The sequence below is a fragment of the Panthera tigris genome, chromosome B3 (genome assembly GCF_018350195.1).
Source record: "Panthera tigris isolate Pti1 chromosome B3, P.tigris_Pti1_mat1.1, whole genome shotgun sequence".
NCBI lineage: Eukaryota > Metazoa > Chordata > Mammalia > Carnivora > Felidae > Panthera > Panthera tigris.
In genome coordinates this window covers 126,613,796-126,641,608 of record NC_056665.1, presented here as the reverse complement: position 1 = coordinate 126,641,608, position 27,813 = coordinate 126,613,796, and the positions used below count along the sequence as shown (strand labels likewise).

The window sequence follows — 27,813 nt, the reverse complement described above, 5'->3', positions numbered from 1 at the left end:
AATAACTACTTAATAAATAATATTGAGTTCTGTAGATAAAGTAATACATATTTTCAAAGTTGTTCATGCCCTAACAGATGTTGGGGAGGAAAAATGTTTATTTTACCCTTTAAGGTTCTTCTGGCTGGTGTAGGAGTTAAAATGACATGAGACAGATTAACAGAAGAAAATACAAGGAAAATATGTATGTACTGGGATTCCATAAGAAAAATGAGGCCCACAGGCAATCAGGAAATTGACGTTCATACGCCTTCCAGGGCTAAGGAGAAAGAGTTAGAGGTCTGGGACTTAAAAGAGAAGGCAGACAATTCACAAGAAAATTAAAAAGAGTAAATGTGTGGTAAACAAATGTTTGCTGGGCCATACAAAAACAATGGGACACAGAAAGAAATTTTCACAGACTTTGCTAATCTCCTCTCTACCTATCACATCTAGTTTATATTATGCTATAGTTAAATATGGTGATAGCTCTCTTCCTGGAGCAGATCCTCAACCTAAATTTTTTTGGGCAGTTAGACGGAAAGGTCAAAGGTTCTTCATTCAAATTACTTTCCTTTTTTTAGGAGACAATCATCTCAGCTCAAGAGATTTGTTTGTTTTCTCTATTCTTAATATGCTGTAGATGAGTCTTATTTCTCAGCTGGAAACTGAACTAGAACTGGGGGAAGAGATGTACCCCAAAACTGGAAAGCTCTCCTCGCAATGTCTGTCGCTGTGACTCGAACAATCAACAGTCTATTCCAGGAAGCAAAAGTATAATAAATAGGAAGCTTGGAGGATGGGGAAATCTCATTAAATGACAACAAGAGGAAGATTTTGCTAAAATGCTGGCCTTTCTCAGATGATTTTAAAGGAATTCAGTAAAGATAATTGGATTCGTGATTAAACAGAGGTAAGAGGCAAGCACGGTGGTAAGGGTAGAAAGGAAACTGAGGTAAATGTCACAGTGATGGTCCCTTTGAGGTCTCTTAATAGAAAAACCTTTCCTAAATCTGCATTTTACTTTAATACAAATGACCTTTCTTTTATAAAACCAGAGGAAAACTATATATATTATTTTCTTTAACATGAAAGACTTTCCTCTTACGTATTTACATGTACCCTAACTTTTTCTGGACCCTAAATTCGAGATTAAGCGAGAGAAATGTGCTTAAATTCTACCATTATTCTTCCTTCCTTCAATATTATGTAAGGAAGAAACATATCAGTGGAAAAGTCAGAAAGATGCGTACTGGCAAATTAACAACAAACACATATTGTGTAATCTACAGATGTTCTATGGCTTAAAAGTTCTCTATTTCTACAAGCCAATCTGATTTTCAGTCGCTCAGCGCAACAGACTCCCAACCTACTCCCCTGGGACCTTTCTGCTGTTACCTTCCAAAACGGATTAATTAGTACCTGGAAAAGCCATGCGGGGGTGCTGGTAACTGCTCAACTACTCGCTGAGACTGTAGTCATTTCCAGAAGGAGAAAGGGTGCTCTGCTGCCAATGTAATAGGTGAGCTTTGTTTATACACTCCAACATTAACTGAAAGACAAAGGAGATATAAGTTGGGTAAGGAATTTTCCAGTTAAGAGTCAACATACGATGTCACTTCTCTACAAGAACCTTGCCATCCCCAAGTATAGTTCGTTCAAGCTGAGGCCTGCCTATCTCTTTCACAGTGACACCAGCATCTGACACATTCAGGGGATGCGTGGCTGTATTCTGAGCCAAGATACTAATTATAAAGAACATGAAAGGATGCTAAATTTGGCTTGAGAACAAAAGCAAATGCCTGTTCTTTTAAAAATCAGTTCTAACATTTGATCTTCTTAACCATCTTTGGTGATTGTAATAACACTGGAAAATAACACTGCATAAAGGATTAGCAAACATTGCTAAGAAAGAAATGGCACAAAGATAATAAAATTACATTTGGTTAAGAAACCTGGTTCCCTCTTAGGGCCTCCATCATATATTCAACCTTTTTGTGCTTTTTGCCAAATCACTGCCTGATTTCATTATTCATAACAATCATCTCTAATAATATGGATAAAATTTTTTATTGTTTTTACTTGGCAGGGGAAGATTTCTTTGGCTTTACTGAAACCTACATGATTGAAAGTATTGTACAGAAGATTGTCACAAGCAGATAGGGCTTGTTCTTAGCCATGTGTTCTCATTCTGTACTGTTCTCTGTTCCTTAATTATGCTTCACTACAGATGTTGTCCTCTATTTCCTCATCCTTCATGTCTTGCAACTTCACAACCCCAATTCCACCTGAGCCTGTTGTGCACCCTCCTCTCAACTGAGGACAAATTGGCTTAGCTTGAAGCATTCCATATCCGTATGTTGAAACCTTTCCCAACTGCAGTTCACATTTGAGTCTGGGTCACTTTCCTCACCAACAGAAGAGAACCATGTACTGGCTGTGTTGGTTGTCAAAGAAAACCCCAACACTGTCAAATCGTCTCAATACCTGCAACGTTTATCACACAGCTACAAGAATGGGTATCAAAGGCGCTTTGAGCATACTTTTTCTCTAAAAGCTTAAAGTTTAAGTCCTGTAACCAACACGAAACCCTAATCCCCCAAGGTGTACAGGTAGAGCGGTCATAAAGAAAACACTTACCCAGGAGAGACTATCGATTTTGAACCCTGCCAGATGAATCTAATGCAGAACATGCTCTAAAATGCTCCGGGGAAAAAGTCCCCTTTGTTTCCCTTCTCTGAACTTTCTTCTTGGATAAATTCAGGCAGTTTTCCAATTCACGAACACTTCCCTCCGGCAAGGTCTGATCGTTGTAAACGTGTTGCCAGGATGGCAGACTCTCTTCTTTGGCAGAAACCCCAGAGCAGACAGATAATGTGCCCGGGAAACCAAGTTCCCAGTCCCGGGAAGGTCAAACTGAGATGAACTGCAAGCAAGTCACTTCTCAATCATGCTGATTTCTTCTACATTAAATGATGCTGGGAAGCACAGACACTGGCAACACTGCTATTAAGATAAGTTTGACTCATTTAGCAGCACTAGTAAACCTAGGAGGCTGACTCAAATGAGCAGACGCCAGTGACGCCGGTAAACAAGTGTTCACACCTGTTAACAGCTGTGTGGCTTCCCTATTCCAGGTGTGCTATGTAAACTCAACTCAATGCCACATTTATCACCTATTAAGGGTTATCAAATTGCATTGTGCAGACTATCCCTCTGGAAATTGTCACAAATAAAGCTGGGCGTCATTTGTCCGGGGCCTCAATAAAGTGGATGTAGATGCACAATGTAAATCTAAGATCGTATCAAATAGGCTCCAATTAAAATTCTGTACTATAAAGAATACTCCAAAGCCATAGCCCTGGAAGACTGCCACAAACCACTTAATTCTAATATTTCTAAGAAGTCAGTGGAAAACTTTCTTGCTGGATTTTTTTTAGGGAGAGCAGTCACAAGGTGGGGACGGGGCAAATGCAATCATGTGAACAATTGTGATGGAGAGAGGCAGACTGCCTTCTACAAAGCCAATCAAAACCACACCTGCCAATTTGCAGATTATATTATAAATTCTGTGGTAATGATGGGAGAGAGACTGGGTGGCAGAGTTTCTAGGGACTACTTAGGCAACTAATATGATTGTAAATTTCTCCCACCACTACCTAACATACTTAATAAACGGAACACTCCTACCATAGGTAGTGAGCCCCCAGAATTCTGAATTGCAGAAATTTGTGAGTTGGAATGTAGCTTAAGAGTTGTCAAATATATCCTCCCTCTGATATAGTAAGCTTTTCCACAGAATGTCTCTAAAGTCACTCATGAGCTGCTATTCAAATATTTCTAGCGATATTTCTAGCGATGAAGAACTCAATTCTTCACAAGAAATATATTTCATTTCTTAAGATCACATTCCTCATTTAAGCTAAATTCTTCTTCCCCATAATTGTATATGAAATTTTATATTAAAATTCTATTCTAATCCATTTGGTCTTACTGCTTCCCACAAGAATGTAGGTTTCATGAGAGCAGAGGCTGTGTTTGTATGGTGTATTTTGTTTTACCTACATCATGCACATGGGCTGGCAATGGACAGAATACATACACATGTTTATTGAGTGAGTGAAACAATAGAAGTTAACCCTCCTCTTAGCATCTCAACAATCTTGAAGATGTTTAAGAACAACTGAAAATCCTTTAATTCACATCTTATGTTTTAATTTTTACTCATATTTTGCCATCCCAGTTGCTCATCCATGGGTTTATTTAAGTCTTATGTATGTGTGAGTGTGTGTGTCTTGAGAAAGAGAAAAAATATGCGTAAGCCTTATCATATACCTGCTCATATTCCTTGGCTATTAACAACTTTAAAATGGTGTAGTCACTTTTATCAAGTCCAGAGTGCTTTGCCCTAGTGTATCAAAATCATGGTCTATAACTCTGAACGAGGACACCATCTACACTGCTGCTCTGCAAATCTTGTCTCCTTCAATGTCATAGATTAAAATAAAAACAGTATTAAAAATACCACCTACTCCTTCATTTCTATCAGTTTCTTATGCAGGCCTTGAAATATATCTATAAAATAGTCCTTATCATTTTAAGAGACAAAACAGATGAACATAAGGGAATGTAAACAAAAATAATATAAAAACAGGGAGGGGGACAAAACACAAGAGACTCACAAATATGGAGAACAAAGGGTTACTGGAGGGGTTGTGGGAGGGGGGATGGGCTAAATGTGTAAGGGGCATTAAGGAATCTACTCCTGAAATCATTGTTGCACTATATGCTAACTAATTTGGATGTAAATTTAAAAAAATAAAATTAAAAAAATAGTCGCCATCGAAGTGAAGATAACAGATTTCTACTGATGCCACAGAAGTCTGGGGTCCCTCAAAATTTAAATTATAATGAACTATACATTTGGCCCTTTTTTCTCCACAAAATTGGAGGCCTCAGAAAGTTAGAAAATTAAACTTTTTAATTACTCCCTCTTAACTTATTTGTGGTACTTAATTCTCGGAATCGTTATCGGCCAGAACTGACATTTTTGTCAATCACGAACAAAGATTATGAAAACTTCCTGGGGTCAGCTCTTTCTAAGAAAAACTAGTTCACATAACAAGTATTTATTTAGTACCTACTATGTGCAAGAAGCAATTCTAAATACCATCTCTGACAAAGATTATAGTTGGGATGGCAGGAATCAGAGAATAAATACAAAATTTTGAGTACAGAAATATACATTAGATAATGCTAGTGGGAAAACAGACCACTCTATGCGTTCTGGCCAATGTGTAGGAGTGACTGTTGCTCAAAGACTATAAAAGTGACGTTTGAGCAAAGAAGTAAAGGAAGAAAGGGTCAGAGTTATGTAGACAATTGGGGGAAGCAGACAGAACACACTATTTCAATGCTACTCACACCTTACTGTGCATGTAAATGAAGGCACCAAAGGTCTACAGATAACCCCAACAGGGCAACTTAATTTGTTGGTATAGTCTGATGATAAGAGATAGGGAAACGGGAAAGGAAAATTATTTTAGTTAAAAAAATCATAATCTTTTCTATAAAACAGACAAGTACTTTAGCCAACTCTTAATCTCAGCATAATGCTCAGCTTTTGTGATTTTCATTGATGTGGCCATTATTTGAACTTATTTTGGCATACTTTCTCATTTTCATGTGCTGTCTCACTTTTGGATTCCATTAGGTGCTAAATGTGTAAGTGCCAAGAATATCACTTGGGAGCCTGCTTCGCATGAGAATTCTAGAGCCAATTTCACATTCAGAAATGAATGGGAAAGGTTTCAGGAAAGCTATTGAATTTTCATAGGGGTGCTCAAATGAAACCTTGCAGCCATTTGAATTTATTTTATTGCTACACACATATCATATAAATTTGCATTACCTTTTATAATACATATTTACTTATTTTTCTCAGCCCTATGCTAAACCAGGAGGTCAACTAGACTTTACAGAAATTCTAATTATCCAAAAAAAAAAAATCTTAAGTGGTTTTAGGGCACGTTATGCATTCAGCACATGTGTGCGAGCTTTCACTCTCCCTCACACATACCCCTCTGGCTGATTTCTGGAAAACAGATAACCCAACTGTGGTGGAAAGGAAAAGCCTATTAGAGAGAGCATCAAATCTTCCACATATTATCTTCTCCTTTCCTTCTCTTGCCTAGGTAACGTAATTCAATTCTGCCTTGGCCATTCACCTTTGACAGAATGTTAAGGTGGTGATTCTACGAGGAAAATCTTTGATAAAATAATTCCATCCTTTGGGTATCTTGGCTTCAAGTATTTATCATCATTTAGAAAAGTGGCTGAAATGTTACCTTTAGGATGGGGACTTAAAGAGACTGAATAAATGCTAAATGCCTTTAGTTGGTTTTGTCCAATACTTTGGGTTGAGTATAAAATGGATCACAGGAAATCTATTTTTTGTCTTTCTGTGCAAAGCTATTCAACATTTATCCATTATCATAGAAACAATTCAATTAATGGCTCTTGGGAACCAGAATATAGCCCTACTATCTACACCTTAATAGCCTCTATATATCATTGCAACCTAATTTCCAGATTGAATTGAATGTAAATGGCAGTTGCCCATAGATTAAAAAAAAAGTTTAAATTGTACTATTTTAGTTCCATTCCCACAATGCTCTCCTGGTATACATATTAAATGCTTTCCTCTAATTCACACTCTGAGTTCTGTAAATTAATACTGCTATTTTGATTTCATTTAGACTTTTTAATTTTCAGATAAATCATTTGGATGAAAGGGAATTGTTTGCCAGTTGGAGCCTGCTTGCATTATCAGTGAATTATTCAGCAGTATTCTCCCCCACGGTGCTCAGAATATCAGCCCCACTTTCCCCCTCCACCCCCTGGTGTTTTTTTCCTTCTAAGTACTCATGTGAGCAGAGCAGAGAAAGCTGAGGCCACGCAGAAGGAGGATTCCATTTCTCTGGGGCAGAGTGTCAGGAAAGGAGGGCCTGTGTTTAATGTCTTCGTGGCAGCTACACTCATCTGCTCTCTGGTGGAGCAGGGGAACAGGAGGAAAAATTCCCACTGCCAAAGCAAATGAACGTGAAAGTGTTCACCATCTCCTCTATAACCACTGTAGGTCGAACAAGCTGCTTCTGCTGGTCTCTTCTATTTCATTCTCCAAACACAGAAGATCTGGTGGAAATCTGTGCAGGAAAAAGTAACTGCAAGTAGGGTGGGGCTCATCTGTAGAATTGCTGCAGACTGTGTCTGAGGTCTCTCCTGGCCTGGCACTCACAGAACTGGAGGGAACTGGAGAACTGGAGGGTTTAGTGGAAGGGGTGAAGAGTAAGAGCTTATGATGCATCTCACAGGGCATTCCTGATGGCCACTGCGTGACCCCATTGTCCCAGCCACAGCCCACATTGCAGCCCTGATCACTTCACCTTGGAACTAAGAGCTTGTGCTGAGCCACTGGCTTATTCCCATGTTTCCCTCCAAACCACCACACTCTGCCAGATGTATCTCCCTGTAAGAGTTTTGCATAAATCCTCCTGCAATTACCCCTGCCTTGCTCCCAGCAAGATAAAGCTCATACTCTTTAATCACAGCATCTGACACATTCTGATCTCTTTCCTTGCTATCTTAAGGCCTCTCTGTTCAAATCCTGCCTGGTGGGTTTTTCCTTTTCCAAAAAGATAGAAATGTCTTATTCTCATATGGTGTGGAAAGCCTTCTTGCCTTTTCCCCCCGTTGTTCCGCGTTCAAAAATCAGCTTATGCTCTGTCTGGCCCTTTAGAACACACCCCCTTGGGAAAGTGTCCTGACCAATCTTACTTGCCATCATGTCTCCTTATATACATTGGTATGGTGAACACAGGCTTCTGCACAACTGTGTTCTGCCCTGCTCACCTGTGCCTTAGGCTGTGTTATCAGGACAACTCCCTGGCATTCACCATCTCCTTCCTCTTCCCCGTTATTCTCTTTGTCTCTTGTGGGTCTGGTGAACTTCTACCTACCCTCCAAAGCCCAACCTTGTTTGCTCCAGATTTTCTCAACATAAGCCTTAGGGAGAATTAGATTCCCCCTCATCTGCATTCCTATTAATCTTTATCGACACATTTCTAACTGCATGTACTCTTTTTTTTACAGTTAGTATCTGCACGTTTTTCTCTTGTACTTCTTAACCCAAGCCGCAACTCATTGAGGATAGAAAATGAGATATATTCACTTGTCCTCCAACGTTGGCACAGTAAATGGCACATATCTGGTGCTCGGTCAGACTTTACCACTAAGAAACTAATAGCAGTGTGTCGTTGCTTCTGTTTTTCACAAATTTAAAGTAAAAGTAAATTCACCCCTTCAATTCATCATGATCTTTTTATCTATCTCATCAAAACCAACAGTCCCAATGAATGCTCTTCTTATATCTCCTTCTTAGGGTCTCTAAGCCCTGGGTAGGGAAGAGTAAAGAGGTTTTCCTACCTGAATAAAGAGCTGAAAAATATGCAGAGCTCTCTTAAAGCAATTCGACGGGCAGGAAAGAAAATTCTTTCTGATTTTTCATAATGAACAGGCTGGGGTTGCCTCACAGTGACAGACTGTGATACTGACCTCTCAACTACCCTCCCAGGGACTAGAGACTTTACCATACCAAGACTGGCATTAAAAAATTTGATAACAATAGCTGTAACCATGGGAAACTTTCACTCCTCCAGTTTGAATTAAAAAAAAAAAATCAAATCTCAGAGGGATGTGTTTTATCATCCCTAACAAAAGGTGCTGCTTACAAAAAAGAAATGACAGCTTGTAAATTATGAGACATCCATCTGATGCGGGCCTGTCAGTCACCCAGGCCCTCCATCAAGATGAAAGAAAAGTAATAAAAATTCTGGTATCAGGAAGCAAACTTGAGAAATGGAAGTTCAGACAGCCATTCCTGTGGTCCTGCTATTTTTGCACTGGTCCTCTCAAAATCCACCGCATCCCAAACTCTGGAGAAAGTTAACAAATCTTGGTAACATGGCTTCCTATTCTCTGTGGTTGGGCAGGGAGAAGTGAAAGAATTACAGTATCGTGCACGATGCTGCTCTGGAATAATTTGCATTCCAAATGGGAACAGAAAGTTATGGGGAAAAATTACATCCCTTTCAACATGTTTTCAAGCTAAATTTGGGAGACCAGAAAAATCTGAATAAATTATAAAGCCTACGCCAAACACCTTAGTGATTTAAACTGAACCCAATTTCTTTTAATGTTCCCACATGACTATTTGACATCTTGACTTCTGTGTGTTAACAACATTCAGCACTGTTCTTTTTAATTACTGAATTTCTCTACATTAAAATTAGATCATAAATACTTTTTTTCAAAAATAAAAGAAATAGACCAAAAGATTGAGCCCACACAGGAAATCTCAAAATGGGTAATTTACACACAGGAATTATAATCTTTTGAACTATTTTGACTTCAGGATAATCTCTCTCTCTCTCTCTCTCTCTCTCTCTCTCACACACACACACACACACACACACACACAGACATGCACACACACATATACACACATGTATACTTACATATATGAGATTATATATACATATATGTATGTGTATGTATATACATATATATACACATATATAGGTATGTATACACATATATATGTATACATATACATTTATATATATTTACATAATGTATCACTGAAAATAGGGACTTGATTAATAGTCCAGATATGAAGGCCGAAATCTTTACTCTCAATTTCCTGAATGTCTTTTTACATAAACTACTATAATAGCCAAAGAAGAAAAAAGAGAAAAAGAAGAAATAAAGAATGAGGAGGCAGAGGAAGAAAAAGAAAGGAGGAGGAGGAAGAGATGAAATAATGGGAGCCTGATATGATGGAAGAATCTATAGTAATGACACTGAGCAGGACACATCCTGTGCTGCCATGGAGGAAACAGACCAGCAGGTATTTAAATTGGGTTCAAAACAATTTTCCTATTCAGTAAAATTATTACTCGAGGCCTGCTGGCCTTGTTTATCCTATGGTTTGTACCTTCTGGCAACTCCTCCCCACCCCACCCCACCCCCAGTGGATACAGGTGCTCCACATACAAAGCAATTTCATACAGAAGATTTGCAGACTGGGCCACAGATCCTTGTCACCCCTTCTCCTCTGCTTGCCTCCATCATGCCCAACTGCCTTGTGCTTAATTTGAAAAGAGGAATTGTAGGTGTGAACTATGCGCTCCCATGTGGCACAAAGGACTTGCCAGAGGTATTAGACAGGGTTCTGCAAAGAAACAGAATCAATAGGATAGGTAGACATATAGACAAGAGGAAACTTCTAGGAATTGGCTCACACAGTTAAGGAGGCCAAGAAGTCCCACAGTCTGCTGTGTACACACTGGAGACCCAGGAAAGCTAGTGGTGCAGTTCTAGACTGAGTCGAAGGACCTGAGAATCAGGGGTGTGACAGAGTCTGAAAGCCCAAGCACCAGGAAAGCCCATGTCTAAAGGCGAAAGATGAATACTCTCAGCTCAAGCAGAGAGAGAATCTGCTCTCTTTTTGCTGCAGTTCTTATTATATTTGGTTCCTTAACAGATTAGATGATACTCACCCACGCTGGGGAGGGCCATCTGTCTTACTCAGTTCAACAATTCAAATGCTAATCTCTTCCTGAAACACCCCTACAGACACACCCAGAAATAAGGTTCTGCTAGCTATGTGGGCATCCTTTAACTCCATCAAGTTGATGCATAAAATTAACCATCACACCTGAAAACTGTACTGAGACTAAACCAAACTTTACTGAGCTTCTGCTTGCACTAGGCTAGGACACTAAAGGTGACTGAAGTCCCTTCAGTGCCACTTAAGGTGGCTGAGTCTTTGCTAAAGCCAACACAATACTAACAAACCATGAAATGTACTTTGTCCTAATTCACAGTGCCTAACCATTTTCCACTCACTTCCCTTCTGTGATTTTCCATTTCCCTAGAGCCTCTTGTTTCCCCAGAGCCTCTAGAGCAGCTTTTAGTTCTAGCTTTTTCACTTCCCTATGGCTCCTTTTTGTTCCCTCTCTGCTCTCCCTTTAAAAACCTCAGTGACTGGGGCACCTGGGTGGCTCAGTTAAGCATCCGACTTCAGCTCAGGTCATGATCTCGCGGTCCGGTCCGTGAGTTCGAGCCCCGCGTTGGGCTCTGGGCTGATGGCTCAGAGCCTGAAGTCTGCTTCGGATTCTGTGTCTCCCTCTCTCTCTGCCCCTCCCCCGTTCATGCTCTGTCTCTCTCTGTCTCAAAAATAAATAAACGTTAAAAAAAATTTTAAAAACCTCAGTGACCTTTGCCTTAATTGTGGTAGGCTCAGTTTATACTGGGGTCTCTCTTGCTTACTGAAATAGTCTGAATAAAATCTGTCTCACTGTTTAACAGTGATCAGTGCTATTTCTCTTTACTATTTCAACAGGACATGTTGGCTTCATAGAGAGCAGTGAATGAGGAAAGCTTGTAAAGAAGGTGGGCGTTATTCTACACATGGTGTAAATGGAAAATGGGATAGAAGATGCTCATCGAAAGACACAGGCTGCATGTCATCACGTGCTCATTGGCCCGGTGTTCACAGATCCTCTAACTTTTTCAAGCAAAATCAGAGATCAGAATTTTTTTTTAACTTTTTTAAATGTTTATTTATTTTTGAAGGAGAGACAGAGTGTGAGTGGGGGAGGGGCAGAGAGAGAGAGAGGGAGACACAGAATCTGAAGCAGGCTCCAGGCTCTGAGCTGTCAGTACAGAGCCCGACCCGGGGCTCGAACCCACGGACTGTGAGATCATGACTCGAGCCGAAGTCGGTCACTTAACCGACTGAGCCACCCAAGTACCCCCGGAATTCTTTTTTGAAGTACATCTGCCATACTTTTAAAATGATAAATTACCAAACACTGTAATTGCCAAATTAGTAAACACTACACATGTGCCCGCGCGCGCGCGCACACACACACACACACACACACCAAGTTTCCTCACTTACTGTGGCAGGTTGTGAATGAGAATGTGTATGTGTATATCTCAAAGCCCTCCTGGATTCTAAACAGCCAGAATAAGAAAAGTATTTTCTGTCATTTAATGTAAATTGCTAAGCTCACTGTTGCATCAACTGCTTGAGACAATATTGTAAGCAGAATAACACATATGAGATACCTGTTCTGCGAACTAATGGAAGGATTCTATCTCTGGAGCTGTCAATTACCTTTCAGTCCTGCTAAACTCATTTGAGAAACAGTCTGTTTCTGAGGCATGGATTATTTGTCTGAATAAACGGGAACGTTATGCTCAACAGACACCATTCCGATTGTGAATGCCACCTCAGTTAGAAGAGTGTCACTGCTAATGCTAGGTAGCTACAGATTTTTAGTTTGGTTACATTTGACAAAACCCAGAATGCTCTGTTTCCTTTGTGTTGAACATTTTATATTGTGTTTCATTACCAAATAAAGGATAAAATCACCCTACGACGGGCATCTACATAAAACTAGCCAAAATAAGATTTGTCCTATTTTGATATCCCCTGCTGAGGCTGGTTTCTACTTTCCTATAGCCTCTTCTCTAAAGAGCTAAGTAGTCCTCTTCCCTTTCTTCTTTCTCCACTTGTTCTCCCTTTTTGTCATTTTATGTCCCCTTCCTTCCATTTCCACTGGAGATTATTAATTAACATAGTAATGTTTATGAAAGAGTTCTCCTCCATTTTATATAGTGTTGTCATTCTACATGGGGTTCCAGGTAAGATATTAAAATGAAATATAGAAAATCTGGGGAACAAACCATACTCAATACTGGATATTGTGGTTGCCTGCACGATAGCTTCCCACCTGCTCCCCTTGGGTAGTTTGGATGAATAAACCCATCTTCCATAAACTCATTGATAGGTAAGTCTCAATTTTTTCAGTCAACCAGAATATTGGCTCTCAAGCATTTCAATCAGAGGGAAAACCTGAAATTTAGTGGAATAGTAAAAGATTTTTTTTAATCTGTAAAGAAACAAAGCTAAAAATTTGGTGGTGCCCATATTTTGACCTTAAGAAAAGGACGCTGGGATTAAAGCAGATATCAGAATAGGACAGAGCTAAAAGAACTCTAGAGAAATATAGCTTGTATTCTTGAAGACATCATAAACCTCAGGAATAAACCTTTCTTTCTGGAGCTTCACCATACTTTTTTAATTATGTGGGCTAATATATATAGCTTTATTATTTAAGCCAGAGTTGATTTTGCTATAATTTGCATATAAAAACATATAACTGATATACTACCAATGCAAAGTCATTTGAAAATTTAAAATGTCTCCTAGGCCTATAAAGTCTGACTATGGCTTGACAGAATATATCGATTCTGTCACTTACTAGCCAAGTGGCTTTAATTATGTTACTTAATAGTCTCATTGCCTAAGTTTTTTTCTATAAAATAGGTATTATAATATCCATTCTACAGAGTTGTTGGGATTATTTGATAAAACATGTAAATGATTACAAACTACATAAAATACTTGGTAAGTGAGGTAGCAATAGAGAAAGAATTTGGGCTTGATTGTCCATGAAAGCAAAATAATGGCAAACAGTGGCAATACTCCTTCAGATACTGGCCAACAGAGAGGAGCGTTTGCCAGGTGACTACTATTAATCCTGTCCCCTTAGCAAGGGCATCAGGAATTTATTCATTCAATAAATATTAGTTGAGCGTTTACTATGTGTCACCTACCATTTAAGATAGTAGACATACAGCAGTGAACACAATGGGCAGCATTTTCTGCTTTCATGATACCTATCTTCTATGAGGTAGTCAAACAATACAGTGCACATAAAATGTGTGTCATATGCCAGATTGTGATGAGTACTATGAAGAAAAATCAAGCAGGGAAATGGAATGGGTAGTTTGTGGGAAGAATCAGTCTTAATCTAATCAGGGAGGTGTCCATGGAGAATGGGAAATTTGTGTATGGTATAAAGAAGGTGAGTGAGTGAGCCCTGCAAATATCTAGATGAAAAGCATCCAGGCTAAGGGTACATTGTGTAGAAAGGACCTGGGGCAAGACTAGGCCAACTGAGTTCAAGGAACTCAAGAAGGCAAGTGAGTAGGGATGGGTGAAGGAAGGGGTAAGTAACAGGCATGAGACCCTAAAAGTAATAACTGTCCCAGAGGAGACTAGAGACAAACACAACATTGATGTCATTAAACACATGATTCAGCTAACTTCCTTTGTTTTGATTCCATTATCTAACATCTTTTTCTCGTTATTAAAATGTATAAATAATTTTTCTATAATTTTGGAAAATATCAAATAGGGAGTTTCCTTCCCTACTGACATTGCTACTAATCTCCAATCCCAGAAGACTCTGTTTTCAACTTTCTTCACATTGTTGCCTCCATATCACTAAATGATCTTCTTAAACCATTATTTCATAATTTAACAATTTTAGAATATTAGCCCTTGATTTATTGCTATCTTAAAGTTTAGTGTACTTTTTCTGTTCCGACTTCCTTTACCCTCAGAGTTAGATCCCTTTTACATCTTTTATAATATTTTTATTTTTTAATTACTTTTAAATTTTTTTTCATTTTATTTTTGTGAGAAAGAGAGATACAGAGAGAGAGAGAATGAGTGGAGGAGGGGCCAAGAGAGATAGGGAGACACAGAATCTGAAGCAGGCTCCAGGCTCTGAACTGTCAGCACAGAGCCCAACACAGGGCTTGAACTCAAGATCCTTGAGATCATGATCTGAGCTGAAGTGAAGACACTTAACTGACTGAGCCACCCAGGCACCCCTATAATAATATTTTCAAGTCAAAGTTAAAAAATACATCTTTACTTCTTTGTCCAATAACTAAAAACAGTATTTCTTGATTCTCCATTTTAAAATTGTAGGTAGCTCTTATCCTCACTCGCTGACACCTTCCATTTTCAAAACTGTGTTATCCGTATTTTTTCTTTGATATTTTCAAGGTTGGTAACATTTACATGCTCTTCTGTGACTCTAATTAATTCTGAAATCAATAGACATAACTTAATATGTAAATATTCATCACTGATGATCACATTTTCTTTCATCTACAGTTTTCCCATGACTCTGCCTCTCAGATCCTAATTGTCTTTCTTTTATTCTTAAATAGCATATCTTTAGCTGCTTAATTTTTATGCCTTCCATTTTCAGTCTTGCTAGTGTCTTTTAGCCTTATCCCAAACAGATACTTGAAGTCTTCTCTTAATTTCTGTAATAGGTTGGATCCACTGCTTTCCTAACCCAATCTTTCTGTCTCAACTAAACCTTCTTGTGCCCAAGGTATATAACTAAGTACCTTCTTTTAAAGGTTTATATGAGAAGTAAGTATACTGAGTACTTACGACTCTGAAGATGTCTTTTTGTGTCACGCTGAGGTTTACAACTTTGCCTGATGCAATATTCCAAGTGGAAAATATGTTTTCCTCCAACTTTGGGTGCTTGAAGCAATAGAGAAAATCTCAGTTGCTGAGTCTGAAGCTATTCAGACTCCAGTGCCTTTGGACATATTTCTCTTCTTGAAAAGTTGTCTCATCTTTTCATTTGATCCATTGGGTTACAAAATAGTTCAGTGATATGTTTAAGTATGGGATCTTTTCATTCATTTGGTTGGAGATTCTAAACTCTGTTTGCATCTGAAGACAAAGGTCCTCTGCTCTTAAAATTTTATTCCATGGCATCTTTCCTTACATTGTTCTGATTTGTTGATGTGCTTTTAAGAAATGTTATAGTTGGTTATTGGACCCTAGATTTATCTTTTATATTTTACTTTTAGCTCATAGTTTATGTGTCTTAGTTTTGTTTCACTCTCTCAATTTTTTGAGAGATAACTTTTCCTTTAAACCTATTAATTAAAAAATTGTCAACCAAACTTTTTACTGAACTAAAAATGTGTCATAAGGTTGAGAACACATGCCGTGGAATCAGATTGTGAGATCTAAATCCTACTCTGCCACTTACTAGCTATGTGACAAGTTATTTAACTTTTCTTTATCTTGGTTTCCTAATTGGTAAACTAAAGATAGTAAGAGTTTCCACTTCAAAGGGTTATGATAAAAAGTAAGAAGTGAATTTATTAAAAGTTTTTGAAAGTGTTATGAACCTGTCCTGAAAAAATATTATCTATTATTATTACTATTTCATCATTAAACAAATGTTTATTAGGGCTTATTGTATAAATCAGACACATTCTAGGGGCACCTGGGTAGCTCAGGTGGTTAAGTGTCCAACTTCAGCTCAGGTCATGATCTCAACAGCTTGTGAGTTAGAGCCCTGCGTCAGGCTCTGAGCCTGGAGCCTGCTTTGGATTCTGTGTCTCCCTCTCTCTCTCTCTGCCCCTCCCCTGCTTGTGCTCTCTCTCTCTCTCAAAAATAAATAAACATTAAAAAAAACAGACACATTCTAAATATTTTGAATACATTAAGGAAAAAACCATCAAAATTCCCTGATTTTGAGAAATTCACATCCAACTTTGGAGGCTGCATCCAAAGTTTTGTTTTTTGTTTTTCGTTTTTTGGAAAGCTTAGACAAACAAAAAAACACAATAAGTAAGTGAATTATGTATATGTTAGGAGGGAACACTGCTATTGAAAAACAAAAAGTTGTAATGGAACAGGGGTATGATAAATTCCATATGTGTACGGTGAGTAGCGACAGGGGTTCAATTTTACATGAGGCAGTCAGCGCAGGCCTTATATTTCAGGTACTATTTAAGTACTGACTTCAAGAAGGGTATAAAATGTAAAGTCAGAAGGCATGTTAGGGCAAAGGGAAGGGATTTGTTTTCTTCTAAGCAAATGTTATCTTAATGCTCCCCCTGATTTAACATTTATCTCAAATGTTTCGTTTTGTAATGATATGTTACTATTAACGATGGCATTATAATTCACTGGAAGGGCACCTAGGTGGCTCTGTCCATTGAGCATATGACTTTTGGTTTCAGGTCAGATCATGATCTCATGGTTCATGAGTTTGAGTCCTGCATCAGGCTCTGTGCTTACAGTGTGAAGACTGCTTGGGATTCTCTCTCTCCCTCTCTCTTTGCCCTCTCTCAAAATAAATAAATAAACATTTAAAAAAAAAATGCATTGGAATGGCTTTGGTAGATCTCTACGTTGTGCTTCCAGCATTTCCTTTGGCCTTATCAAGAAAAGTATGAGACTCATAAGCAGTGAATAGAGTCCTTAATTTGGCATGAGGTTAAATTTTAACACTGGGGATAATAACTACCCATCTCTCCATTCCCAGCCCTATCCAGATTCAAAGTGACTAACAGTGACCCAGCAAGGCCAGCATGCAGAGGGGTTGCTGATGAAGGAAGAGCTCTTGGACAGGGGCTTAGGGATTGCCCCTCCTACAGCTGGGACGCAAGAGGCAAGGGCTTGATGATGCCCCTCTGGCCCCCACTTGTTGATTATGTGAGCAGCTGTGAGACCTATTATTTTGAGACACACATGGCTAAGAAACTGATCTGACATTAGGACTATACTCCAAGAATATTGACCCTATATACATTATAACTTAATGGTCAACCCATCAAAACAAAGATAATGTTTGGTTTTTTGTTGCTTATTTTTGTTATCTTTCCATTTGTTATGGAAATAATTTTGTAATAGAAAGTGGGGTTGTTTTAGTAGAACTATTCTAGAAGACTACCATTACAATGGAACAGTTTGTAATAACTATAGAAACAATAACAAAACAGTGTCACTGTAATAAAAACAGCATTACTGTAAAACAGTAATTAATAACATTTCAAAATGTACATAATTTTAATCATTTTATGAGCATCATTTTATTTGAGTGTGCAGTTTTAAACAGTAAATGCCATGCTCTCTCCACTTATAGATGAACTGGTTGATCTTTATATTAGAACAAGGGTCAGGAAACTAAGGATTGCCTCATTTTTTGTGCAGTATATGAACTAAGAATCACTTTTATGTTTTTAAGTAATTGGAAAGCAAGAACAAAAGAAGAATTTTATTCTGTGCCATGTGGAAATTATACAGAATTTAAATTTCAGCATCCATAAATAAAGTTTCATTGAAACACAGCCCTAATCATCGATTTATGTATTATTCATGGCTGCTTTCCTGTTACAAAAGCAGACTGAGTAGCTGCAAAAGAGATCATGTACAAAACCCAAAATATTTACTATCTGAGCCTTTACAGAAAAGTTTGACAACCCTTGCACTAGAGTTACCTGTGTCCTACAAGAATAATCTTTCACACTAAATTAATAGATAACCATATCATCCTTGTGACATAAATTTAATTCTTCCCTATAACATAAACATGAATGCTAAAATTTAAAATTACTGAGATTGGGGGGCACCTAGGTGGCTCAGCTGGTGAAGAGTCTGATTCTTGATTTCAGCTCAGGTCACAATATCACAGTTCATGGGATCAAGTCCCACTTTGGCTCTGGGCTGACAACATGGAGCCTGCTTGGGATTCTCACTCTCCCGCTCTCTCTGCCCCTCCCCTTCTTGTGTTCTCTCTCTGTCTCACTCTCAAAATAAATAAATAAATAAATGTTTAAAAATAATAATAATAAAATAAAAATACTGAGAGTGCAAATATGAGGGCCAGAACATGGTTCGTGGTAGATTCCCGAACTTAATGAGTTCCATCTGGTAAGGCTTCTTGGGATACTATACAGTAGACTTTTTTTTTTTTTTTTTTTTTGCGTCATCTAATGATACTTTTATAGTATTTTTTAATTTGCTATTTTTCAATTACAAATATTTACAGAAACAGTCCAAGGCTCATTATGCATTTGAAAACTCACAGGTCTGAATTTACTTCGGTTGACAGGACTGTTATACTACTAAGCTACTGAACAGGTGTTATATATACTACTGCAAACTTGCCTAAGTACCATTATTCATGTACTATTTAAAATAAGAGTAAATCAACAATGTCTGCTAGGCATTTCATAGAGAAATGTTTTTATTTTCAAGAGTAGTGGCTAAAAAAGGAGAAAAATGAAGTAACTTCTCTGTATGAAGGTCTTCAACATGTGGGCCAGTGTGGGTTCAATATCATAAATATTCCATCTGTTTGATTGTGATCTCAGCTAATTTATGCTTAGCTAATTAAAATTAAGTGTGAAGTTGTGCTGTTATTGTGCAGCAGATATGGTACCATTGAAACAATTGATTTAGATAATTAAGGGAAGCAAGTTTAGTTTAGGAACTAATGCCAAGGCCCAATGCATGGAGAAAAGCTGGAATGAGACTCACTTCAGGCATTCATTCTAACACAGGTTTAGCTGTGTTATATTTTAGAGTTAATAATAATTGCAGAGGCGGACAATGACCCTAGGCTACAATTGTCTAGTATATTCAGCCATAATGTGCAAGAAAAGAGATTAAGTTGACTTCAGTATTTCAGGCTGTTAGGTTACAATGAATATTATCTTCCCACTAGAAGTGTGAACATATGACTTAGATATGTATGCAGCTTTCTTTCAGTAATTTTAAGCTGCAATTTGTTTAGTGTCTATTATATACGCAGTAAGTATAGACATGGCCTCTGACCCACATTGCTTAGATTTCTAACTCCCTCTTAACACCTGTGCAGACTAGAGGCAAATTACTTAATCTCACTGTAATTTCATTTCTTGTACACATTAATAATTTGTGAGGATTAAATAAGACAATAAAGGCAAAAAGCCCAGGAAAACTGCAGCATGATCATTATCTTTGCTTTACTTTTAATCTGGACAAAAATGCTTCAGGGTAAGGATATCATCTATTTGAGGGAGGCACCTTTTGATATAATGTGGTTATAAGAGACACATTAAAGATTCAAAGACAAGATTGTCTGATGATAAAATTCCCTTTCGTTCTTCTTATTTTAACTCATTGACTCTTTTATAGATTCATCCATTTATGTAAGTAATGTGTATGGCCCACACATCAAAGATTTACAGTACTTAACCAGTTTTCCAACAACCCTCAAAACTTGATTTTAATTCTGATTTTAATAATTTACCTGATAAACTATAAATGTTATGAGGGAGTTTTGGAGTTTAAACCCACATTTTGCTTTGTTTTGTTGTTGTTGTTGTTGTTTGATTTGCAAAGAAATGAGGTATGGAATTGTACATAGATGGAGTTATTTTTAATGAGAGTAGCTTCTAACACTCCTCAAATTACATGTACTGCAAGCCAAAAAAAATCAACTATATATTTCTCTGTTAAAGAAAGGGACAAAAAGAACATTAGAATAAGTTCTTAGGAACATCTTAACTGAGGGCTTAGTTGGAATTCAAGAAGCAAGTAAAAAGCATTTGAATGCATTTTAAGAGATAATTGCTACCAAATAATTTATGGGTGCAGAGCAATACCCAAGGAGAAAATACCACTAGTTATAACCTAGTAAATTAAAACCAAACAGTCTACATGCTTGGTATCGTGTTTAAGATTAATTGGATCATAGCAGAAAGTGCACATTATGAAGATCAAATACTAGGAGAAAAGTCATAAAGTTTGAAAACATATCAGTGTACCTTCAGCTCTGCAGATGCCTTTTATTTATTGTCAGTGTAAACAGATGTTAATGACATCATAAGATTTGGAGAGAAGTAGAGAAAAGAGAGAGTGAGAGAGCAAAAGAGAGAGCAAGTGGGGGAGGTGGGAGAGAGAATCTCCCTGAAGATAAAGGAGAAAAACAAACAACAGAAAATGTTATAACTTAGATTCACAAAGAGCAAACTCATTCCAAACTTGAAGGACTACGGGATGGTGTGAGAGGGGGAAGATGGGTGGGGAGGGGAGGTGGTTTGGATTACTGCACGTATTTACTAGCTAACAATGTTACACTTAATTCTCCAAGGAGCATAATTTTGTTTGAATCATGCTATTTAGAATAAAACAACATTGCCTTAATGAGGTTTTGCTGTAAAATAACGATTTAAAGAAGGAATGAAAAAGTACTACTTAACTCTGGTTTAGGACTCTTGAATATCTTCTCCTTTATTTTTCCAGTGAACATTGTATCCCACTGCTTGGAGCTCCCATCACTTAAGTCTCACTGAATTACTGAGAAGTCTACCTTATTCCATATAACAAGCACCATCAGAATAGGAACCATACACATATCTTAGCATGTCATTAAAATTCAATATCTATTTGAGGAATACAAAATTCTAAGGATCTGTGAGAATGTCCACAATCCACTTAGAGTAGGGTTGTTCAACCTTAGTGCTACTGACATTTTCAACTGGATACTTTTTGACCTGGGGGCTGTCCCTGTGTTTCATAGGATGTTTAGCAGTATCCCCATACCTCTACCTACTTGATGGCAGTAGGCATCTTTCAAGTCACAAATTAAAACATGTCTCTATACATTGCTAAATGTCCTGGGGGGGGGGGGATGGTGAGGAGCAGTGAGGCAGGGGGCAGGTAAAATCATCCCCAGGTTAAAGTTCCTGACTTACAGAATTAACATTTACATGTGTGTGTGTGTGTGTGTGCATGTGTGTGTGTGTGTGTGTATTTACACTAGACTGAGTTGTATGTTCCACTATTCCTGTTGCTGCCATGTATTTTCTCCCTTGGTCTCCCTATCTCCTTCTCCCTCTCTCTCTCATGTGTGTGTGTGTATATATATATATATATATATATATATATATATGCAGATACAGATCTCTCTCTCTCTCTCACACACACACACACACACCCCTCACTGAAATCCATCCTAGCTGGTTAGAATATGAATTTATATGCCTGGCAGGTCGAGTTAGATAACTCTTTCTTTTTCCTCATCCAGAAAGCATCCATTGATGCTTTATAGCATCAAGATTATATAGACAAGCATCTTAAATTATATAGACAAGCAGATCTTCTGGAAAGATCTCATACTTTATATACACACTTGGTATTAATACAAGCCTGTTTTATAAACTTATGTGGATGGAGTTAGGTGACAGAAATAAATCACAAGTAGGTAAGGCAGAGGAAGCAATCCACAAATTAGACTAAATGATAGCACCTGATGCTCTGAGAAAACTACTGGAACCCACCCATGACCTACAGACTCTGGAGACTTTTACATATCCTACAGAGGAAAGTGTATAAGCACCAAAAGACCTTTAATTCTTGGGAACCCAAGATGTTTCTTGGGAGGAATTCCATCCAAAGACCACAATGCAGAGAAGGAAAAGCTATTTACCAACAGAGAACAGTCAAGACCTTATATGAGAGGATCAGGAAGCACCATTTGCTGGTTGTGGGCATACTGACTGGTCCAAAAGGAGCAAAAAGGAAGGAAAAGGGCTGACGATGCACTGAGGTGACAGTGGTGAATGTAAAGTTTCCAAAGGTCATCAGGGGTCTGGGACCAAGGAACAGGGAGAGGAAACCACGAATGTGAAGGCAGCAGGCACAGTAAGAAGCTGAGATAGTACAGACAGTGAACAGGTGCTGAAATGGATCTGAAATCTCACAGAAGATTTCACTATCAGGATCTCCATCGGGAGGGAGAATAAGGACACAGAGGCAGGAAAAGGCCCCAGATGTTAGCACATCTTTGATACCTACCAAAGGTTTTCCATGGGTACTACAGGGAGAAAGAACATTTGAATAGGAGGTGGAAGGAGATCAATTCCCTACAATTACACAACTGAGGTTGCCAAAGAGCAGAATTTGCTCTGATTCCACTTAGAATTTATCCCAATGATGCAAAGTTTGTTAAACATTAGTTAACATGTCAATGTACTTAATGGTCACAATACATTAAAAGAGAAAATTAGGTCATTTCAACAGCTACAAAGACTTCCTCTATGATTTAACCCTATTTATGATTTAAAAAAACCCCAAAATTCTTATAAATCATTTATTGAAGGTAAATGACTTACACCATAAAAGGTATCCAACAAAGGGGAGCCTGCGTAGCTGAGTCAGTTAAGCATCTGACTTGGGATCAGGTCATGATCTCGTGGTTCACGGGTTTGAGCCCCGCGCCGGGCTCTGTGCTGACAGCTCAGAGCCTGGAGCCTGTTTCAGATTCTGTGTCTCCCTCTCTCTCTCTGCCCCACTCCCAGTCGCGCTCTGTCTCTCCCTGTCTCTCAAAAATGAATAAAAACAGAAAGGTATCCAACAAAAACCCATAGCAAACATCCTACTTACAGATGGAATATTAGAAGCATTGCTTTAAGGGTAATCCACAAAACAAGGATTCGCTCTTAAAACCTTAGTGTTATGAAAAATTTTACTGAAGTTCAAAAGAAAGACCAATAATAACAATAAATATAAGACTGGGAAAGGAAAAAAAATCCATTGATTTTTTGGTATTTTCTTGTTTATTTTTTTAGATTAATATAGGATAGGTGCTGCTGAAGAGTTTAGGTACTTTTAATGTGGTTCAGACAAGTAAGAGTTTACAGAGCTTTTCTCTATGTAAGTATGCCAAATTCTAAACTAGATGCTGAATGTATAAAGTCAAAAATGTAAACAAGTACTGTCCTCTAAGATTCCATGTGGCATAGACGTCAAGGGTTTCAGTGATTAAGATCTAGATTCAGAAGGAGTTCTCAGTCTCAGGGTTGTCACCTTAACTGTGATCATGGATCAAGTTCAATAACTTCTTCAAGTCTCAGTTTTCTCAGGTTAACATTGGGATGGGGTGATTCATGAACACATTGATTATCAACTCAATCATTTAAACTGACTTAACACTGGGGTGCCTGGGGGGTGCAGTCGGTTAAGCGTCTGACTCTCAGTTTCAGCTCAGGTCATGATCTCATGGTCATGGGATCAAGACCCCAGTCAGTCTCTGCGCTGGGCATAGAGCCTGCTTAAGATTCTCTCCCACTCTCTTTTCTCTGCCTCTTCCCATGCATGTTCCCTCTCTCTCTCTCTCAAAAAAAAAAAAAATATATATATATATATATGTATGTATTATGTATATAATAAAATGAAATAAACTGACTAAGATTAACTCAAATATCCAATCCTGGTATATTTACATAATTTTATTTTGTAATTATTATATTATTTCCATCGTGAATTTTAGAGCCAGCATATAATTTCATTTTTGTTTCATTAGGGAAATGTACATTAAAATGGCAGTGAAATAGCACTGCACATTTATTACGATGGCCAAAATCCAGTCCACTGACAACACCAAATAATGGTAAGGATACGAAGTAACAGGAATGCTCATTCATTGCTGGAAGGAGGACACAAAATGGTACAGCCAATTTGGAAGACAGTTTGGTGGTTTCTTATAGAACTAAACATACTCTTATCGTGAACTCCAGCAATCACACTTCTTGGTATTTATTCAAAGGAGTTGAAAACTTATGTCCACACAAAACCTCCGCTTGGATATTTATAGCAGGTTTATTCATAACTCCCAATACCTGGAAACAACCAAGATACCCCTCGGTAGCTAAGATTCTGGTATATCCAGAAAATGAAATATTATTCAGTGTGAAAAATAAGTGAGCAATCAAACCATGAAAAGACATGGAGGAACCTTAAATACATACTACTAAGTGAAAGAAGTCAATCTAAAATTGTTATATATGATTCCAACTACATGACATTCGGGAAAAGGCAAAACTGTGCAGATGGCAAAAGAATCAGTGGTTCCCAGTAGTTGTAGAAGAAGGTGAGGAATGAATAGGTGGACACAAAGGGTATTTAAGGCAGTGAAATTAGTCTGTATGAGATCATGATAATGGATACATGTCACTAAAATTCACAGAATGTATAACACCAAGAGTGAACCCCAACGCGAACTACGGGCTTGTGATGTGCCAACGTGGGTTCATCAGGTGCAACAAATGCACCACTCTGGTGGAGGATATTGATAAACTAGGAGGATTTCTCTGTGTGGCAGTAGGAAGTATATGGGAAATTTCTATACCTTTCTATCAATTGTGCTATGAATCTAAAACTACTCTTAAAAAAGTAAAGTCTTGAAAAAATACCTGTGGAGAGAGCAAAGCATAATCAACCCTGAATCCCTTGAAATGGCCACGTCAGCAGGCGGTGGGGCATCCAGGACCCAGACACAGGCCATTTTCACTAAAATACTAATTGCAATAGAATGCTCAGTGCGAATATAGTTGCTTATTATTCAGTGGCACTAATAAAGCAAATTATCCAATGATAGCTGTGAAAAATTGTATTTTTCTTTTATAAAAATGTTCACAAAAAATGTGAACAGTTGACAAATTAAAAAAAAATAGTTGCAAATCAAATTGTAGCAGATTTTGTGATTTTGACCTTTCCTTCCCTACTCCCCTGCCACCTTAAACTGGTAAAACATGCATAACACATCTAGAAAATCCTGACAAGACCACATTAAGGAAAAGTGATTTCCCTTCGCTCCTAGTCCTTTCAAAAAAGCCACTTATTTTGATAGCACAATCAATGAAATACCAGTTTTTCCAGCTAGTCAATTTCCCTTATACATGTTTCATTCCAAAACCAAATGTTTGGCATCATTTTGCTTTAGAAGGTTATTTTCACCATCTTTTATTTCTAAGCACCATTGCTATGAAAAGAAAATAGATCATAAATTACTACCTCTGAGTCTATGAGTTAATGCAGTTCTGTGTTAGAAAGGGTTTGTCAAGTGTTTTTTTTATAACTGTTCCATTCTACAGGAAACTTGAGTAAGTGAATCACTTATGAAAGACAAACACAATTTGGGCATTCAGTATTAAATTTAACTTTAGAGAATTAAGCAGTTATTCATTTAAAAAAAAAAAAAAACTTCTAATGAGAGCATCCAATGTTCCAGAGAAAGTGTCAAGAGCACAAAGATTAAAAAAAAAAAAAAAAAAAAGATCCTGCCCTTTAGGAACACACAACAGAATTATAGATTAATTCAACTCATCCCAGCACATGTGGTAATATGCAACGTGCTTATTAATGCAATGCATACAAGGTCAGGCAGAAGACATCTGAATTTAGCTACTAGAGGTGAATGGGGAATTCAAAGGGTAAACACTGGTTGTGATAAAATGGAGATACAGTAAATTGTACGAAGAGTGAATGATGCAGTAACTTGGGAACCTGAGATAAGTCAATGCTACAAGCTCTTTGGCCTTGCTGGAGAGCAATTTATAAAATGATTATGCTATAATCTGAATGTTTGTGTTTCCCCCAAATTCATATGTTGAAATACCAACTCCCAAAGGTGATGGTATTGGTCAATGAGCTTTTGGGAGATGCTGAAATCCAGAGGGTAGAACACTCATAAACCGAATTAGTGCCTTATAAAAAAGGGTACAGGGGCGCCTTCGTGGCTCAGTCGGTTAAGCATCCAACTTCAGCTCAGGTCATGATCTCGTGGTTAGTGAGTTCGAGCCCGGCATTGGCCTCTGTGCTCACAGCTCAGAGCCTAGAGCCTGCTTTGGATTCTGGGTCTCCCTCTCTCTCTCTCTCCCCTACCCGCTCATACTCTGTCTCTCTTTCAAAAATAAGTTAGCGTTAAAAAATTTAAAAAAGAGGCTAGAGACAGACCAGTAGCCCCTTCCATTACGTGAGGACACAGAGAGCAGGTGCTGGCCATAAGCCAAAAAGAGGGCCATCACCCAATCATGCTGGAAGACTGACCTTGGATGTCCAGCTTTCAGACTGTGAAAAATAAATTCCTTTTGAATATAAGCCATCCAATCTGACATAGTTTGTTAGAGCAGCCTGAACTGACTAAAACATGCATTACCAGACAAAGCCAGCTCGCTTCTACTAACCCCCCAACTCTCAAAATGAACACATTTTCTTCAGAAACACTGACCTCTTCAATTTAAGTTCCCCATACATCGTCCTCCCAGATCATCTTTAATCATAACTGAGTTATTATAGCTCCTTTAATTGTCCATGATAGAGTGTAAGTCCCACGAGGGCAGTGGATATGCTGTCTTGCTCACCAATGATTTCCAGTATGCCCACTGTGCCACAGTGTCTGATAGGAGTTCAATAGTATCTCTCAAATGCAGTAGCAGAAAACAGAATTAACGGATCTTGTAGTAACAAGATAAAAAAGTGTTATACGTAAAGATACGTATACGTGTTATACGTGAAGGTGATGGAGGAGAGGCTAAGAATTTGGTTAAACTGTATGTTCAGATTTGCTTTCTGAACAGATTATTAAGGGGCTACATAATAGAAACGAGGTGAGGAAGGTTAAAAAAGAGTTAAGAAATTAGTTCAAACACTGGAAAGAACTCAAGTAATATAAGGTGATAACAGATTAAAATTCATACAAACAAAGAAAACAATGGGTCTTTGTGTGGAGATTCTAAGCTCCATGTGGAAGGAAAAGTATCTGCTAGTGTATTCTGAGGGGCTACGAAAGTGCCTAGAACATGGGGGACACTTGCTGAAAACATTGTCAGGGGAACACCAATGGCTGACATGTATCAAGGTTTTACTCTATTCTATTTGTTATGTTTTTATCCTCAACAATTCCAGGAGGTATTTTATATTTGTACCCATAATCCCTTGCCCAATGAAACTCAAGCAAAGAAGGGAAGAAAAACATGCAAAAATTTCCCCAGCAAAGTAAGATTGGAGCTGGGATTAAGATCAGAGATGTCAGATTCCCAAATCTGAGCTCTAGTCTAGTGATTCAAGTACAGATGCTCACCATAATTTTATTTTCATATCTTTGTTTAAATCTTATCATTACATATGCCTGGGTAGACTTCTGCATTACTCAGTGTATTAGGGTTCTCCAGAGAAAGAGAATCAATAGGACACATAGAGGGATCTATAAGAGCAGATTTAATATAGGAATTAAATGACACAGTCATGGAGGCTGT

The 27,813-nt window shown here is 38.0% G+C and overlaps 2 long non-coding RNA genes across 5 annotated transcripts in view; one reads left to right on the top strand and one right to left on the bottom strand.

Annotated features, from left to right (window-relative positions):
- Positions 1–27,813, bottom strand: part of LOC122239676 — a 279,979-nt gene that overhangs the window by 16,572 nt on the left and 235,594 nt on the right. For all 4 annotated transcript variants that reach the window (XR_006219021.1, XR_006219020.1, XR_006219022.1 and 1 more), the window contains one exon: positions 1,402–1,531. This is a non-coding gene — a long non-coding RNA (uncharacterized LOC122239676). The remainder of the gene's footprint in view (positions 1–1,401; positions 1,532–27,813) is intronic.
- LOC122239677 lies at positions 598–2,386 on the top strand. Its single transcript, XR_006219024.1, has 3 exons — positions 598–892; positions 1,272–1,501; positions 2,210–2,386. It is a non-coding gene; the product is annotated as an uncharacterized LOC122239677 (long non-coding RNA).